Source organism: Somniosus microcephalus, chromosome 5, assembly GCF_052327205.1.
Source record: "Somniosus microcephalus isolate GS21.2 chromosome 5, FLI_Smic_1.0, whole genome shotgun sequence".
NCBI lineage: Eukaryota > Metazoa > Chordata > Chondrichthyes > Squaliformes > Somniosidae > Somniosus > Somniosus microcephalus.
Window position 1 is genome coordinate 272,686,187 of NC_140991.1, and position 15,000 is coordinate 272,701,186.

The window sequence follows — 15,000 nt, forward strand, 5'->3', positions numbered from 1 at the left end:
TTTCTGGCCTTCCACAAGGTGACTTAGGATAGATTTAGGGGTGGGAGTAAAGTGGGGATTTCGTTAGATTTGTATTTTAGTCGATTTCCCTCGTCGTTTCCGTTTTTCCTCCCCTATTTAAGCAATTTTACCATGATTACTTTGATCGTGTGGTGTAGTTTCTTAGTTTTAATAAAATTTGACTTTCTTGCATCCAGACCATTTGCCCGTTTTAATATATCATTAATTATAAGTTCCTCCAGTCAGAACTGGAAGGAGGGGTTTAGCAATTCGAAACTGCTGATTGGAACTGGTCACCGTGCAGTGGAAAAAGGCTGCCTGACCAGGTAAATTACTGTAAACCAGGTAAAGGATGCCCCCCCTACAAATTGGCAACCGCGGCAGGACTGGAGGCAGTTTTTGGTATGATGGGTGGCCTGGATCTGGAGAAAGCATCAGCTCTTGCTTTTCTTGCTTTCAGTCTGTGGGTAGCCCTGCAGAAGTTAGCGGCAGCGTGTAAGCTGACCTATTATGGTATAGGTGGCTAGGTTAAGAAGGGTGCGATGAGGGTGCGGGAGGCGGTTACAGAGGCCAAGAATCGGGAGTCAGAGTTTGAAAAGTGCCAGGCGGAGGTAGAACGCCTCATAAGAGAGGTGAATGAGGCCAGAGATAGTGGGATGAGGGTGCGGGAAGAAAATGCACGCCTCACCCAAGAAGCTAGTGAGGGCAAAAGCCACGCGAGGTACAAGATAGAGTTCCTAAAGGGCCAAATTACAGAAGCAAAGAGTAACGAGATGAGACTGCGGGAAGAGAATGCCCGCCTCACCTCAGAAGTAACAGAGCAGGAGGAAAAGGTTAGGGAGGTAAAGGCAGCTTATAAACTGGCCTGCGACCAAAGGTTTAGTGGAGCAGATCATACCCCATGTAACAGAAAGATAGAGTTCGGGTATGGAGTTAAGAAGGACTAAAGGGATGGTATGTCTCATAAGTCCGAAGGGAAGTCCGTCGGACAGTACCAGCAGCCCAAATCAAACCGCCCCACAGGCAGCGCCCAGAACAGGGCTGGCTAAGGAATTGGAGATCCCAAGACAGCAGCCCACAGCTCCGAGTTTTGAGGAGCTCTGACAGCAAGAAGGGGTGGACAATGGGGTGGTAGGAGAACGCCAGCAGGTCCCGCTAGGCAGGCGGGGACCAGGACCAGTGTACCCCCTCTGACAACGGAGGTACGGTCCGCCCGTGAACGATAATGACCCTGGGGCTGTTCAGCATACCTATCTGGTACCCTATGATACCCAACAGCTCAGAGGCCTGGTGAAACATATTCCCCTGCTCTCCGAAAAGGGAGACCCCTCAGTGCACTTCCAAGGGATAGAACAGGCAGCCTGTGTTAACGGCTGTGATGACGAAGAGAAAGCCAAAATGTTGCTTTTCTCTGTAGATAGTAAGCTCTATCAGACCCTTTCAGATGAGGCTAAGAGAGGGCAGAAGGGTTTTGGGGACCTAAAGGAGGAAATACTGGAAGCCATGGGTGCGAACGACGGCAGTCCGTTTGATCGCATAGGGAAAACACTGCAGAAGGAAGGGGAGACCCCACAGGCATTTGCAGACAGGCTGTGGCCAGTCTACAACAGTGCGTGTACAGGGGGACAAAATAGGGCACACCTGAACCAGCAGTAGTGGACCCAATGGCTTCGTTGCCTGGTGTCCAATTGCCTGCCCCAGATAAAAGCAAAGGCTGATACTTGGTTTGACCACCGAGACCCCCTAGCAACCGAAGAGACTGTAATCCGGCAGCTCACGGTAGCATATAGGAACGGCAGGAATAGTGGGACCCCCCAGCAAAAGGGTAAGGTCCACGAGGTTAAACCTGGGGCTCAATACAAGCAAGAGTGGCGCCAGGAGGGGAGCCGTCCCTCCCAGAACAAGGTCACCTGTTACAGGTGTGGGGAGGATGGCCACTGGTGCAGGGATTGTAAAAAGCCTGGGAGAGACGATAAAGCCAGGACCCCCACAGCTCCAACTCTGAAGGCAGAGACAGAAACTCCTCCCAATACAGTCGAGTCCGTCATGGAGTAAAATAAGATCTTTCCTCACGGCCAATCAGGGAAAGGTAGCAGCCATCAGTGCTGCTGTAGCCCCCTCGCCCACCTCTGCCTCCCCACAATGACTGGCCGATATGGTGGCCAAGGAGGGTGCACGTGCAGGCACTTTCTGGGACCTATGAATCCGGGCCAGTGGCAGCGATTACAGGCAGGGATGGGACACAGGGAAAATCAGGAAAATGGTATAAATCTGACCATACAAGTTCAAGTTCACAGGCTGTAAAGACAGGCGCTGTGGCTTGTTTCAAGGGAAAAGTTGTCCGGCCCACCAATGGGGACACTTCCCCGCCCCAGTGGGACCTAAGTTTTGGCCAAAGTTTAAATTTGAACCAGTTATCTAGTTCAGAAACAGCAGCCTGAGAGTAGAAATCTGCAGGCTGCTGCGAGTTCATTCACAGAAGATCGCTTGGGGGGCTCCAGGGAGGAGCCGCGCTGTGAAGAGACTGCCCGCGCATGCGTAGTCGCTGGTCTGGAGACAGGTATTCTCCAGTCTTTTGAACAGGAGGTTCACGCAGGCGCAGTCGCGCGCCTGAGGGGAGAGGTTTCCCAACACTGGGTTCGTGCAGGCGCAGTTCCCCAGCCCATGACCCCAGCGGCTCCTCTTCAGTTTTCCCTGCGCAGGCGCAGTCGCCTGTCTGAAGACAGAGGTTTCACAGCCTCTGCCGTGGGACTCCGGGGAGGAGGTTTGCGCAGGCGTAGTTCCGCAGCCTGTGACCCCAGCGGCTCCTCTTCAGTTTTCCCGCGCAGGCGCAGTCGCCTGTTTGAATACAGAGGTTTCACAGCCTCTGCCGTGGGACTCCGGGGAGGAGGTTCGCACAGGCGCAGTCGCCTGTTTAAAGGGACAAGCTTCCCAGCCCGCTTCTAGAATGGTTCCCCCTATCGTGTGGGACTCTGGGGAGGAAGGGATAGCAATTCCTCTTGCAGGGGACATATGGAAGGAAGATTTTCAGCCACCAGCAGCGGGTGGTGAGGGGATACCTGCCCCCAGTACAGGAGTGGGTAGGGAAAAGGAGACAAACCCGGATTACTGGCAGGCTGCCAGGTATATTAAACAGTGCGGGCTGTTTGCATCAGGGGGAGAAGGTTCCCAGCCAGCTAGGGCTGTGATCCAGGCTCAGGGTCCGTCAGCCAAAGTTTCCCCCACAGAGACGCCCCTCAGAAGGTCTCGGTGGGTCCGCAAGCCCAAGATAAGATGGTCACCAGGGTACCTGCCACAAAGAGCAATCTCCCGAGCCTGGGAGGAAACAGATCACAGAGGTCCCCAACTAGCAGCCATAAGCTGCCAGGGACAAGAGGCAGGAGGCAGTCCAGCTTCGCTGCAGGCAGCAGTAATCTGCAACAGTGACACCAGAGATTAGCCTGGCCATCTGGAGACGGGTGGCATTTGTATTATAGCTCTGTGTTAAGTTACCAATGTTAATAGCTTGCTTTTAAGGTGTTTAAATTTTAAGTTTAGAATGTAACTAGTAGTTTTGAGTTTAAGTTTAAAGTTTAAGTTTATAAGTGTGCTAAATGCTTGTATTTCGGTCCGAGGTCGAGGGACCCGACCATGTCTCCACCTAAGGCAGCAGGCCAGGGAGAGACCTGGCTGCATGTCCTTTTAAGTTCTTTTGCAGGAGAGTGGGCAAAGGAGCAGCCCTGTTCGCCCAGCCCGAGCTGGGCATCGAATGAAGATAAACAGAATGTTGGGGATCACCTCGCCACTGGACAAATGCAGGAGGAGACCCCGCAGCGACCTTCGGGAGAAACCAGACAGGGTCCGGAGGAACCTGCCCACTCATCCTACGTGGAAGAGATGGCCCCAGCTGGCCCCACCCCAGCACTATCCTGACCGAATTTCACTTGTGGGAGACCTCACTATTGAGGAGTCATGGTGGGGAAGCGCGGGCGCCTTGTCAGATAGGGACGTGTTCCCCGGGAGTGGGTGGTGATGACCTGGGAAAGATTGTAAAGGGGAGGGGGAGACCCAAGAGTCACGTGGGTGCGTTCGGGGAAGGGAGGAACTCACCCGAGGCCCACGGGCAAAGTTGGAGTGTAAGTGTGGCTGGGAAGGATGAGTGGGTGGCCGGATCTGGGATCCAAGTTTGAGTGTGGGGCCAGTGAGAGCTGCCACACAGGCACCCATCATTTTCTCCAGCCAGTCGAGGGCAGACGGGAGGGGGAGGGACTGGGAATTGCGATCCCATACTCCCCAGTCTCAGTCTGTGAAACATGAGGGGTACCCCGCCTCCACAAAGGGACAAGGGAACGGCTTGGGGCTGGTGGAGTAGACTGTTCTGTAAAATCCATTCTGTATGTTTTAAAAGTTTAAGACCATTAAAGGGGGGGTGGGGTGGGGTGGAACGAACATTTACTGCCTGGGTGGGAGGAGCAATACCCACTCGAATTTCGCGACCCATCATTGGCACGTGATGGTCGGGGTTTATTTCAGCATTTTGTTTCAAATGTTTAATGAAGATTTTTGTATTTTGTTTTACACTTCCAAGCGGTGCAGAGGCGTAGGACCCTCTCCGTGCTTGGGATCATTTTGATTACATTGTATAACCAAGATTGCAACATTTTGTAATATGTTATAATATAACAAGTGCTGCAGGGGTATGAGACCCCCTATTGTAACATTTTGTAATTGATGTATCTGTAGATGCCTACCATACCACGGTTTTTCTCAGATTTGAGGGGAATAGATGGGTCAGGGAATCAGTGATAGGTAGCTATAGGTAAATACAGAGGATGGTTGTTTGTCGGGGTCAGAAAATTTTTGCTCACTTCTTCAAGAGGATACTGCAAGCAAGTTGGAAGTATCCAAGGGGTAAATGTAGGGGTTCGCAAAATCCCCTCAGCCCCTGAAGATCGGGAAATATTAATCCACATCGTGGACAGAGATTTGTGTGATTTAAATTGTCTCTGGGTTGGACAACGTTTTAAAACATACCCAGAACCGGAAAAAAAGGCTGCGTTAAAAGGCTCGTAAAAGGGTAGCCTATGGACACTGGAATCAAAGAACTTTATGAAAATCGCACACTTTAAGATTGTACATTTTATTAAAGGATGTACTCTTGAGTTTTGAATGGTATAAATTGCCCAGGGATAAAAATGGCCGTCAGAAAGCATGGCAAAGGACTTGGAAGCCGCTCCTGTATGTCTGTGAAAAGGGGGAGGATCAAAGATGGCAGTCAAATCTGTCAATCAAAGGGACGTTCCCTCCCTGCAGAGACAGTCGATTTGTTTACAGAAACTGCTACAAGGATGTTGTTGTATCCGTGTGTTAATGGAGACACGGAATGCAGGAGTTGGTTTCACAGGTGTTTACTGAACAAAGTGTGGAGGTGAACTAACAGATACAAGACACTATACAGACTTATATAGCCCGAGTGGCCATTACCGGCATTACAGTACACAGGGGCTCTTAAAGGCACATACACCACAATTCCTCCCCTTTTAGACAACCAGTACATAACATTTTAAGTAATCATTAACATATTACAAGAACAATAATCTACACATTTGCTGCAGCTAATCAATTATAAGTCAGTCTCTCTGGAGGCTCCCTGACTCAGTCCGGATAACGCCTCGGTGGTGTAGTAGTTTTTGGTGGTGTAGTAGGTTCTTTTGGCAAGGTCGGTTTGGCTTGAATGCCAGTGTAGGTTTCATCTGGTTCCAGTATCACCGGATCGGAGGTAGATACTATGGGTATCTCTGCTTCATCATTAGGCGTATAGAGTTGTGGTGTAGGTTGTCCCTTTTTGGATGACTCTATGATCTGGTCAGCATGGCGCCTTATTATGCTTTCTCCAATGTCCAAGGTATACATCAGCGGTCCTAGTCGTGTGCAAATAGTCCCAGGCTGCGATTTCTCGGTACGGTAGTCCCGGGCCAAAACTTGTTGACCTATCTGGAAGGTTCTAGTTGGCCTTTCGTTCATGCCTTGAAATTGCCGGTTCTCCACGTCCCTTCTGATGTTTGGCTTGATCAAATCCAGCCGGCATCTTAGGCTTCTATTGAAGAACATCATGGCGGGAGTTTGGTTTGTAACCACATGTGTTGCATTCCTGTATGCAAACAAGAAGCTATCTACCTTATGCTGAAGTTTTATGTCTTCATTACCCATGGCCTTTATGGCCTTCTTGAAGGTCTGGACAAACCTTTCAGCCAATCCATTGGTGGCGGGATGGTATGGGGCGGACGTGTAGTGCTTAACCCCATTGTTTTTTAAGAACTTCCTGAATTCTTTGGACACAAATTGCGGTCCATTATCAGAACAGATCTGTTCAGGCAGCCCATTCCTGGCAAATATGGTCCTTAATACTGTGATGGTTTTTTCCGTGGTGGTGGAGGACATCTTTATTACCTCCGGCCACTTAGAGTGTGTATCAACCGCGATTAAGAACATTGAGTCCATAAATGGACCAGCAAAGTTGATGTGTACCCTTTGCCATGGAGATGCGGGCCACTCCCATGGATGTAGAGGAGCTTGTGGTGGGGTGTTTTGGACCTTCTGGCATCCTAGGCAGCTCTTGGTCATTTCTTCGATGTCTCCATCGATACCTGGCCACCACACAAACGCTCTGGCTAGGTTCTTCATTTTCACTCCACCCAGATGCCTCTCGTGAAGCTCCTTTAGCAGTTTATCCTGGAGCTTGGGTGGAATCACCACTCTGGATCCACACATCAAGGTTCCTCGGCACACTGACAGCTGTTCTCTTCTTTGCGAGAATGCTGGCAACAATGGTTCGCCATGTGCTGGCCATCCCTTCACCGTTAAATCGTAGACTTGTGAGAGAGTCGGGTCATTTCTCGTTTCCTTTTCAATGGCAGAATTTGTTACTGGTAGACATTCCACTATGGTTGAGTGGAACATCTCCACTGGGTCCACTGTAGGTGCCTCTTCTACCGTTGGCAATGGTAGGCGCGATAAACCATCAGCATTCCCATGCTGTTTTGATCCTTTGTATTCTATGTCATATTGGTGTGCCCCTAGGAAAAGGGACCACCTCTGTAGCCTTTGCGCTGTCATAATGGGAACACCCTTTTTAGGGTTGAATATGGAGACGAGGGGTTGATGGTCAGTCAACAAGGTAAATTTTTGTCCGTGTAGGTAATGGTTGAATTTCTTCACTCCCCATACCAGGCTGAGTGCTTCCCTGTTGATCTGGGCATAGTTACGCTCAGCTGAGTTCAATGAGCGTGACGCAAAAGCTATCGGCCGCTCCAAGCCATCAGGGAATCTATGCGATAATACCGCTCCTACGCCGTAAGGGGATGCATCGCACGCCAGTCTGATTGGCAGTGATGGGTTGTAATGAGCCAAAACTTCCTTGGACGTGATCAGGCCTTTGCATTTATGGAAGGCACGTTTACAGTCTTCGCTCCATTTCCAAATTACTCCCGTTTGTAGCAGTTCGTTAAGAGGGTGCAGAAGAGTTGACAAGTTCAGTAAAAATTTATGATAGTAATTTATCAATCCCAGGAACGACCTTAATTGTGAGACATTTTCAGGTGCTGGGGCTTTTATGACCGCTTCAATTTTTTCAGGTGACTTATGCAACACTTCCTCGTTAATTATGTGGCCACAATATGATATTTGTTTCTGGAAAAATTCGCACTTGGGGCGATTTGCTCGTAGGCCCCGTTCTCTCAGCCTAGTGAGCACCTGCTCCAAATTGGCAAGGTGCTCGTTGTCGTTTTCTCCTGTTACAAGGATGTCGTCTAAGTAGCATTGAGTCCCCGGAATCCCTTGGAGGACTTGCTCCATAGCTCTTTGCCAGATAGCTGGAGCTGATGCTACTCCGAAAACCAGTCGATTGTACTAGTACAGGCCTTTGTGTGTATTTATCGTGAGAGACTTTTTAGAGGCCTCTTCAACCTCCATCTGTAGATATGCCTGTGCCAAGTCAATTTTGGTGAAATGTTTCCCTCCGGATAGTGAGGCGAAAATATCTTCTATCCTCGGAAGCGGATACTGTGCCGTGTGAAGGACCGGGTTTACCGTCACCTTGAAGTCCCCACAGATGCAAATTTTTCTCTGTTCTTCAGATTTATCATTATTCAATATTTTCTGCATGACCGGGATGATGGGTGTTGCCCACTCGCTCCAATCTATCTTGGATAATACGCCTGCCTTTTCCAAATTCTCCAGCTCTGCCTCGACTGCTGGACGAATTGCGTATGGCACCGGTCTTGCCTTAAAAAACTTGGGAATTGCCGCATCTTCCACTTTTATTGAGGCGGTGACGCCTTTCAAGGTTCCTAGTTCCTGTTGAAACATTTCCTTGGCGTTGGCCAAGATGTCTTTTAATCGTTCAGGTATGACGTCATCATCATTTTTTTTCTTACTGGTCACCGTCAGTGCCTGAATGGAGTGCCAGTCTAAACGTATCTTCCTGATCCATTCACATCCCAACAGCGATGGACCACCATCTTGCAGAACGTATAAATACAACCTCTGTATTTCCTTGCTGTTGTATACAACAGGCACCTTTATTTTCCCTTTGGGGTATACTTTCTGCCCCGTATATGTTTTCAAGATAATGGATGTGTCTTTCAAAGGTATATGCGGAAATAGCCGCTTGTAATCCCGTCGACTTATGATGGTCAGAGCTGATCCTGTATCTAGCTCCATTTTAACTGGGGACCCCGCTATCGCGAGGGTAACCCAAATGGTCTGGTAATCTTCTTTGCCAATTACATTATGTAATTTGAGACAGCTTAGTCTCTTGTTTCCGGAGTCGCTATCGCTCTTCTGGTCTTTGGAGCTACTGTCCGTCACCATTTGTACCTTTCTGTACTTTTCCTTATTGATTTTTTTCCTGTCTGTGGATTTTTTTTTTCCAGATCGGCATACACGTGCAATGTGTCCAATCTTTCCACATTGCCTGCATGCTTTGTCCTTGAACCAGCAGTCCCTCTGGTCATGGGTGGATCTGCCGCAGTGATAACATCTCTCGAAACCCTGTGTCATTTCATGGGTGCCGAAGTCCTGTGGCTTTTGCTGTGTCTCTGCAGCTCCTCTTGCGGCTGCTTCGTATGATACAGCCATACTGAAAGCCTTGTCTAGTGTCAAATCTTTTTCAGAAAGTAGCCTTTTCTGTGTTCTTTCACTTAGGAGACCGCAGACAAATTTGTCTCGAAGAGAATCTGCCAGTCCTGCCCCGAATTGGCAGTGCTTTGACAGCTTTCTTAATTCGGTGAGGTAATCAGCATTTCTTTCATTCTTGTGCTGATTCCTCTTGAAGAATTTGAATCGTTCCGCTATCAGCAGCGGTGTTGGGTTTAAGTGCTCCTGTAGGGTATCAACAATCTCCTTAAAATTCTTGTCCTTTGGTTTGGCTGGAGTGATTAAGTTTCGTAACAGCCCGTATGTCCTTGCGCCCATTAGATTTAGAAGTACTGATGCCTTTTTATCATCTTCTATTTCATTTGCTGTGCAATATACCTCCACTCTTTCCACATATATGGTCCAATCCTCTATATCGCTATCGAAAGCATTAATATTGCCAGCCTTGGGCATCCTGAAAAAAAATGGCGCCTCCCGCGCTTTCCTTTCTTCCCTGCAGAAAAAATGGCGCTTCCCGCGCTTTCCCACCGCTGCTGCTGCTGACAACGCTGTTCTCCGCGGTTTTTATTTACATAGATTTTTTTTCAATAGGTGGAGACTCATTCCAGCCGGACTCTCTGGGACTTTTCCCTCCCTCTGCTTGGTCCGAACGCCGACCTGCTTTGCAGTGCCGGCCGTCTCCCGAGTGCGCCCCCTCTGTCTCTGTTTGCCTCCGCCTTCGCTGCTCGGCCCTGCTGTAGAGCCAGCCGATGGAGCGCCAGCCCGCCGCCCAGGAAGGATTATTGCAGTACCTGCCACCAGCTCGGCTAGCTGGTGAAACCACAGTTTTTTGTTTTCTTTCTTGTTTTTCTTCGACTTCCGTCTGAGGAATCGATCTCCTTGAGGTGCTGCCGAATTGCAGGTAAGTACGTTTCCAATTTGTCACCACTGTTGTATCCGTGTGTTAATGGAGACACGGAATGCAGGAGTTGGTTTCACAGGTGTTTACTGAACAAAGTCTGGAGGTGAACTAACAGATACAAGACACTATACAGGCTTATATAGCCTGAGTGGCCATTACTGGCATTACAGTACACAGGGGCTCTTAAAGGCACATACCACATACACCACAGATGTTTGCACAAGGGATTAAACCACTTGACTGCAGTTTCAGTGACCACAAGCTAACGGGTTTCTGTTTACATAGTAATACAACTCCATTCAAAACCCATCAGGGTGAATGGAGATGGTTCGAAGGCTCGCAGATGACACGAAAATTGGTGGGGTGGTAAATTGCGAGGAGGAAAGCCTTCGGCTACAGGACGATATAAACGGGTTGGTCAGATGGGCGGAAAAGTGGCAAATGGAATTTAACCCTGAAAAGTGCGAGGTGATGCATTTTGGACGGACAAATAAGGCAAGGGAATACACAATGAGTGGTAGGACCCTAGGAAGTACAGAGGGTCAGAGGGACCTTGGTGTACATGTACATAGATCCCTGAAGGCAGCAGAGCAGGTAGATAAGGTGGTTAAAAAGGCATATGGGATACTTGCCTTCATTAGCCGAGGCATAGAATATAAGAGCAGGGAGGTTATGATGGAGCTGTACAAAACGCTGGTGAGGCCACAGCTGGAGTAGTGTGTGCAGTTCTGGTCGCCTCACTATAGGAAGGATGTGATTGCTTTGGAGAGGGTGCAGAGAAGATTCACCAGGATGTTACCTGGGATGGAGCGCCTCAGCTATGAAGAGAGGCTGGACAGGCTGGAGTTGTTTTCCTTGGAGCAGAGAAGGCTGAGGGGGGACCTGATTGAGGTGTACAAAATAATGAGGGGCATAGATAGGGTAGATAAAGAGGAACTTTTCCCCTTAGTGGGGGGGTCAATAACAAGGGGGCATAGATTCAGGGTAAGGGGCAGGAGATTTAGAGGGGATTTGAGGAGGAACTTTTTCACCCAGAGGGTGGTTGGAATGTGGAACTCAATGCCTGAAAGGGTGGTGGAGGCAGGAACCCTCACAACATTCAAGAAGCATTTGGATGAGCACTTGAAATGCCATTGCATACAAGGCTATGGACCAAATGCTGGAAAATGGGATTAGACTGGACAGGGATGGATGGGCGGCGCAGACACGATGGGCCGAAGGGCCTCTTTCTGTGCTGTAAAACTCTATGACTCTATGACAGACATTTGAAAAGAGACACTTAAACTGAGAAAAGGAACAGTTTAAAATTGAATGGGTTTGAATCACCCATTACTGGACAATGGGGACAGTTGGATGCCTTTTGTTTTAGCCCAGAAACTTCCGGATCTGGGCGGGAACATTTCGGCCCGAAAATTGGGGTATAAGAGATAGCTTCTCAGAGGCATCTCTCTCTCTGGCTTGCCTCCGTGTGCCCTCTACAGTGTGGAGTCTGTCTGAAGAAGTAAAACACCAGCAGTTTACTTTTAAAATACTGGGGTGTTTCTTTACTTCAGGGCAGTGAAGATCTCGTGGGACACGGAGCTGGCATTGCAGTGGTGAGCATATATTTTTCTGGCCTTCCACAAGGCGACTTAGGATAGGTTTAGGGGTGGGAGTAAAGTGGGGATTTCGTTAGAATTGTATTTTAGTCAATTTCCCTCGTTGTGTCCGTTTGTCCTCCCCTATTTAAGCAATTTTACCGTGATTACTTTGATCGTGTGGTGTAGTTTCCTAGTTTTAATAAAATTTGACTTTCTTGCATCCAGACCATTTGTCCGTTTTAATATATCATTAATTATAAGTTCGCCCAGTCAGAACTGAAAGGGGTGGTTGAGCGATTCGATACCGCTGATTAGAATTGGTCACAGTGCAGTGACAAAAAGGCTGCCTGACCAGGTAAATTACTGTAAAGCAGGTAAAGGAAGGTAAATTACCATAAACCAGGTAAAGGATGCCCCCCTACACCCCCCACACGGTGTTCCCTCTCTCCCCCCACACGGTGTTCTCTCTCTCTCTCTCTCTCTCTCTCTCACCCCCCCCACACGGTGTTCTCTCTCTCTCTCTCACTCTCCCCCACACGGTGTTCTCTCTCTCTCTCCCCCCCACACGGTGTTCATTCTCTCTCTCTCCCCACACACGGTGTTCTCTCTCTCTCTCTCTCTCCCCCCCCACACGGTGTTCTCTCTCTCTCTCTCCCCCCCCACACGGTGTTCTCTCTCTCTCTCTCTCTCTCTCTCTCTCTCCCCCCACACGGTGTTCTCTCTCTCTCTCTCTCTCTCTCTCTCTCTCTCTCCCCCTCTCCCCCCCCCACACGGTGTTCTCTCTCTCTCTCTCTCTCCCCCCACACGGTGTTCTCTCTCTCTCTCTCTCCCCCCACACGGTGTTCTCTCTCTCTCTCTCTCTCTCTCCCCCCACACGGTGTTCTCTCTCTCTCTCCCCCCACACGGTGTTCTCGCTCTCTCTCTCTTTCTCACTCTCTCTCTCTCTCTCTCTCTCTCCCCCCACACGGTGTTCCCTCTCTCTCTCTCTCCCTCCACACGGTGTTCCCTCTCTCTCTCTCTCCCCCCCACCACACGGTGTTCTCTCTCTCTCTCTCTCTCTCTCTCTCCCCCTCCCCACACACGGTGTTCTCTCTCCCTCTCTCTCTCTCTCTCCCTCCCCACACACGGTGTTCTCTCTCTCTCTCTCTCTCTCTCCCCCCCCACATGGTGTTCTCTCTCTCTCTCTCTCTCCCCCCACACGGTGTTCTCTCTCTCTCTCTCTCTCTCTCTCCCCCCCCCCACATGGTGTTCTCTCTCTCCAATTCCAATTCCAATTCCAATTAAAATGCTTTATTGGCATGAAAGTTTACAGAGAACCATATTGCCAAAGCTTACATAGCAAAAAGGTACAGTTTTCCAACATTCTGTAGGTGTCAATCGATTTGACATTTGTTGGGTACATACAATATTACTTTTAAACAATATTAATTTTAAACAGTCTTTGTACTTCATTTGGTACGTTCAATATTAATTTTAAACAGTCTTAATTTTAAACAGTCCTCAGGTTGTGACATGTTGTTACATATTTGGCCCCAAGGTATGGTCTGTCTCCTTCTCCTAGGACTAATCTCAATTTTGACAGATCATCCAATTCCTTGAAATCTGGGGTTGTTTGGCTTAGCTTGTTGAATAATATGTTTCTTGATGTGTTGAATTTTTCGCATTTTAGGAGGAAATGCATTTCTGTTTCAACCTCGCCAGCCAGACATTGATCGCATATTCTATTCTCTCTAGGCTGCCAGGATTTCTTGTATCTGCCTTTTTCAATTTCCAGTTGGTGGTCGCTTAGTCTGTACCTGGTGAGGGTCTGTCTCTGTTTTGTGTCTCTGATGGTCGTGAGGTAGTCTGCCAGTTTATATTCTCTTTTTAGGGCCCGGTAACATTCTAATCTGCTTTGGCTTTCGGTTATTTTGTTCCAATGTTCCAGGTAGGTTTCTTTGCATTTTTTAATGATTTGGTTCACTCGGATTGGTGTTTGGACGGCTGTGTTGGTCTGGGGCTGGTCAGGGTCCGGCTGAGTACTTAGTTTCCGTAGCAGCTGACTCAGGGGACTCTTTTCTGGGTTTAGCTCTTGGGTCTGAAAGGCTTTGAAATGAAGGGTGTCTGGGGAGCTAGATTTGAGGTGATTTAGGAAGTTTAGTGCTCGTTTTTGGATGTTTATTATCAGTGGGTATCTGCCTAGTTCGGCTCTGCATGCATTTGTTGGCGTTTTTCTTTGGGTGCGAAGGATGCTTCGGCAGAATTCTGCATGTAGGGCTTCTATTGTATGTTTTTCCCATTTAGTGTAGCTTTGGTGATTTAGCGGGCCCCATACTTCACTACCGTACAGTGCAATGGGCAGGATTATGCTGTCAAATATTTTGAGCCAGATTTTGATTGGGATTTGGATGTTGTAGAATTTTCTTTTTATTGCATATAGGGCTCTTCGGGCTTTTTCTTTTAGTGCATTCACTGCTATGCTGAAGCTCCCTGATGCTGTAATAGTTAGACCAAGGTAGGTGTAGCTCATAGTGTGTCCTATAGTGATATCACTGAGGGTAAACTGGTATTTGTTTTCCTGACATCTGGGCCTTTTTTGAAAAATCATGATGTTGGTTTTCTTTAGATTTACTGTTAGAGCCCAATTTTGGCAGTATTTGTCGAGTAGGTCTAGTTGTTGCTGTAATCCCTGTTCTGTGGGAGACAGCAGAACCAGGTCGTCCGCATAGAACAGGGATTTCACTTCTCCATCCAGGAGACGGAGACCTGGTGACTCGCTTTGCTCCAGCATGTCTGCTAATTCATTTATGTATATGTTGAACAGGGTCGGGCTCAAATTGCAGCCCTGCCGGACGCCTCTTCTCTGGGTGAAGAAATCGGTGCGTTTGTCTCCAATTTTGACCCCGCATTTGTTTTTCAGATACATTGATTTAATAAGGTCATAGACTTTGCCCCCTATTCCACATTGAAGAAGTTTATAATAGAGCCCTTCGTGCCATATAGAGTCAAAGGCTTTCTTGAAGTCGATGAAACAGGCGAATATTTTCCCATTTTTTGTTTGGTGTATATGTTTTTCAATGAGGGTGTGAAGGGTATAGATATGGTCGGCGGTGCGGTGTTTTGGAAGAAAGCCTATTTGGTTTTTTCTGAGGATATTATGTTTGTTAAGAAAATCAAGTAATCTACTATTTAGAATACTGCAGAATAACTTCCCTAGACAACTGTTGACACAGATGCCGCGGTAGTTATTTGGGTCTGATTTGTTTCCGCTTTTATATATATATCTCTCTCTCCCCACACACGGTGTTCTCTCTCTCTCTCTCCCCCCACACGGTGTTCTCTCTCTCTCTCTCTCTCTCTCTCTCTCTCCCCACACACGGTGTTCTCTCTCTCGCTCCCTGTCTC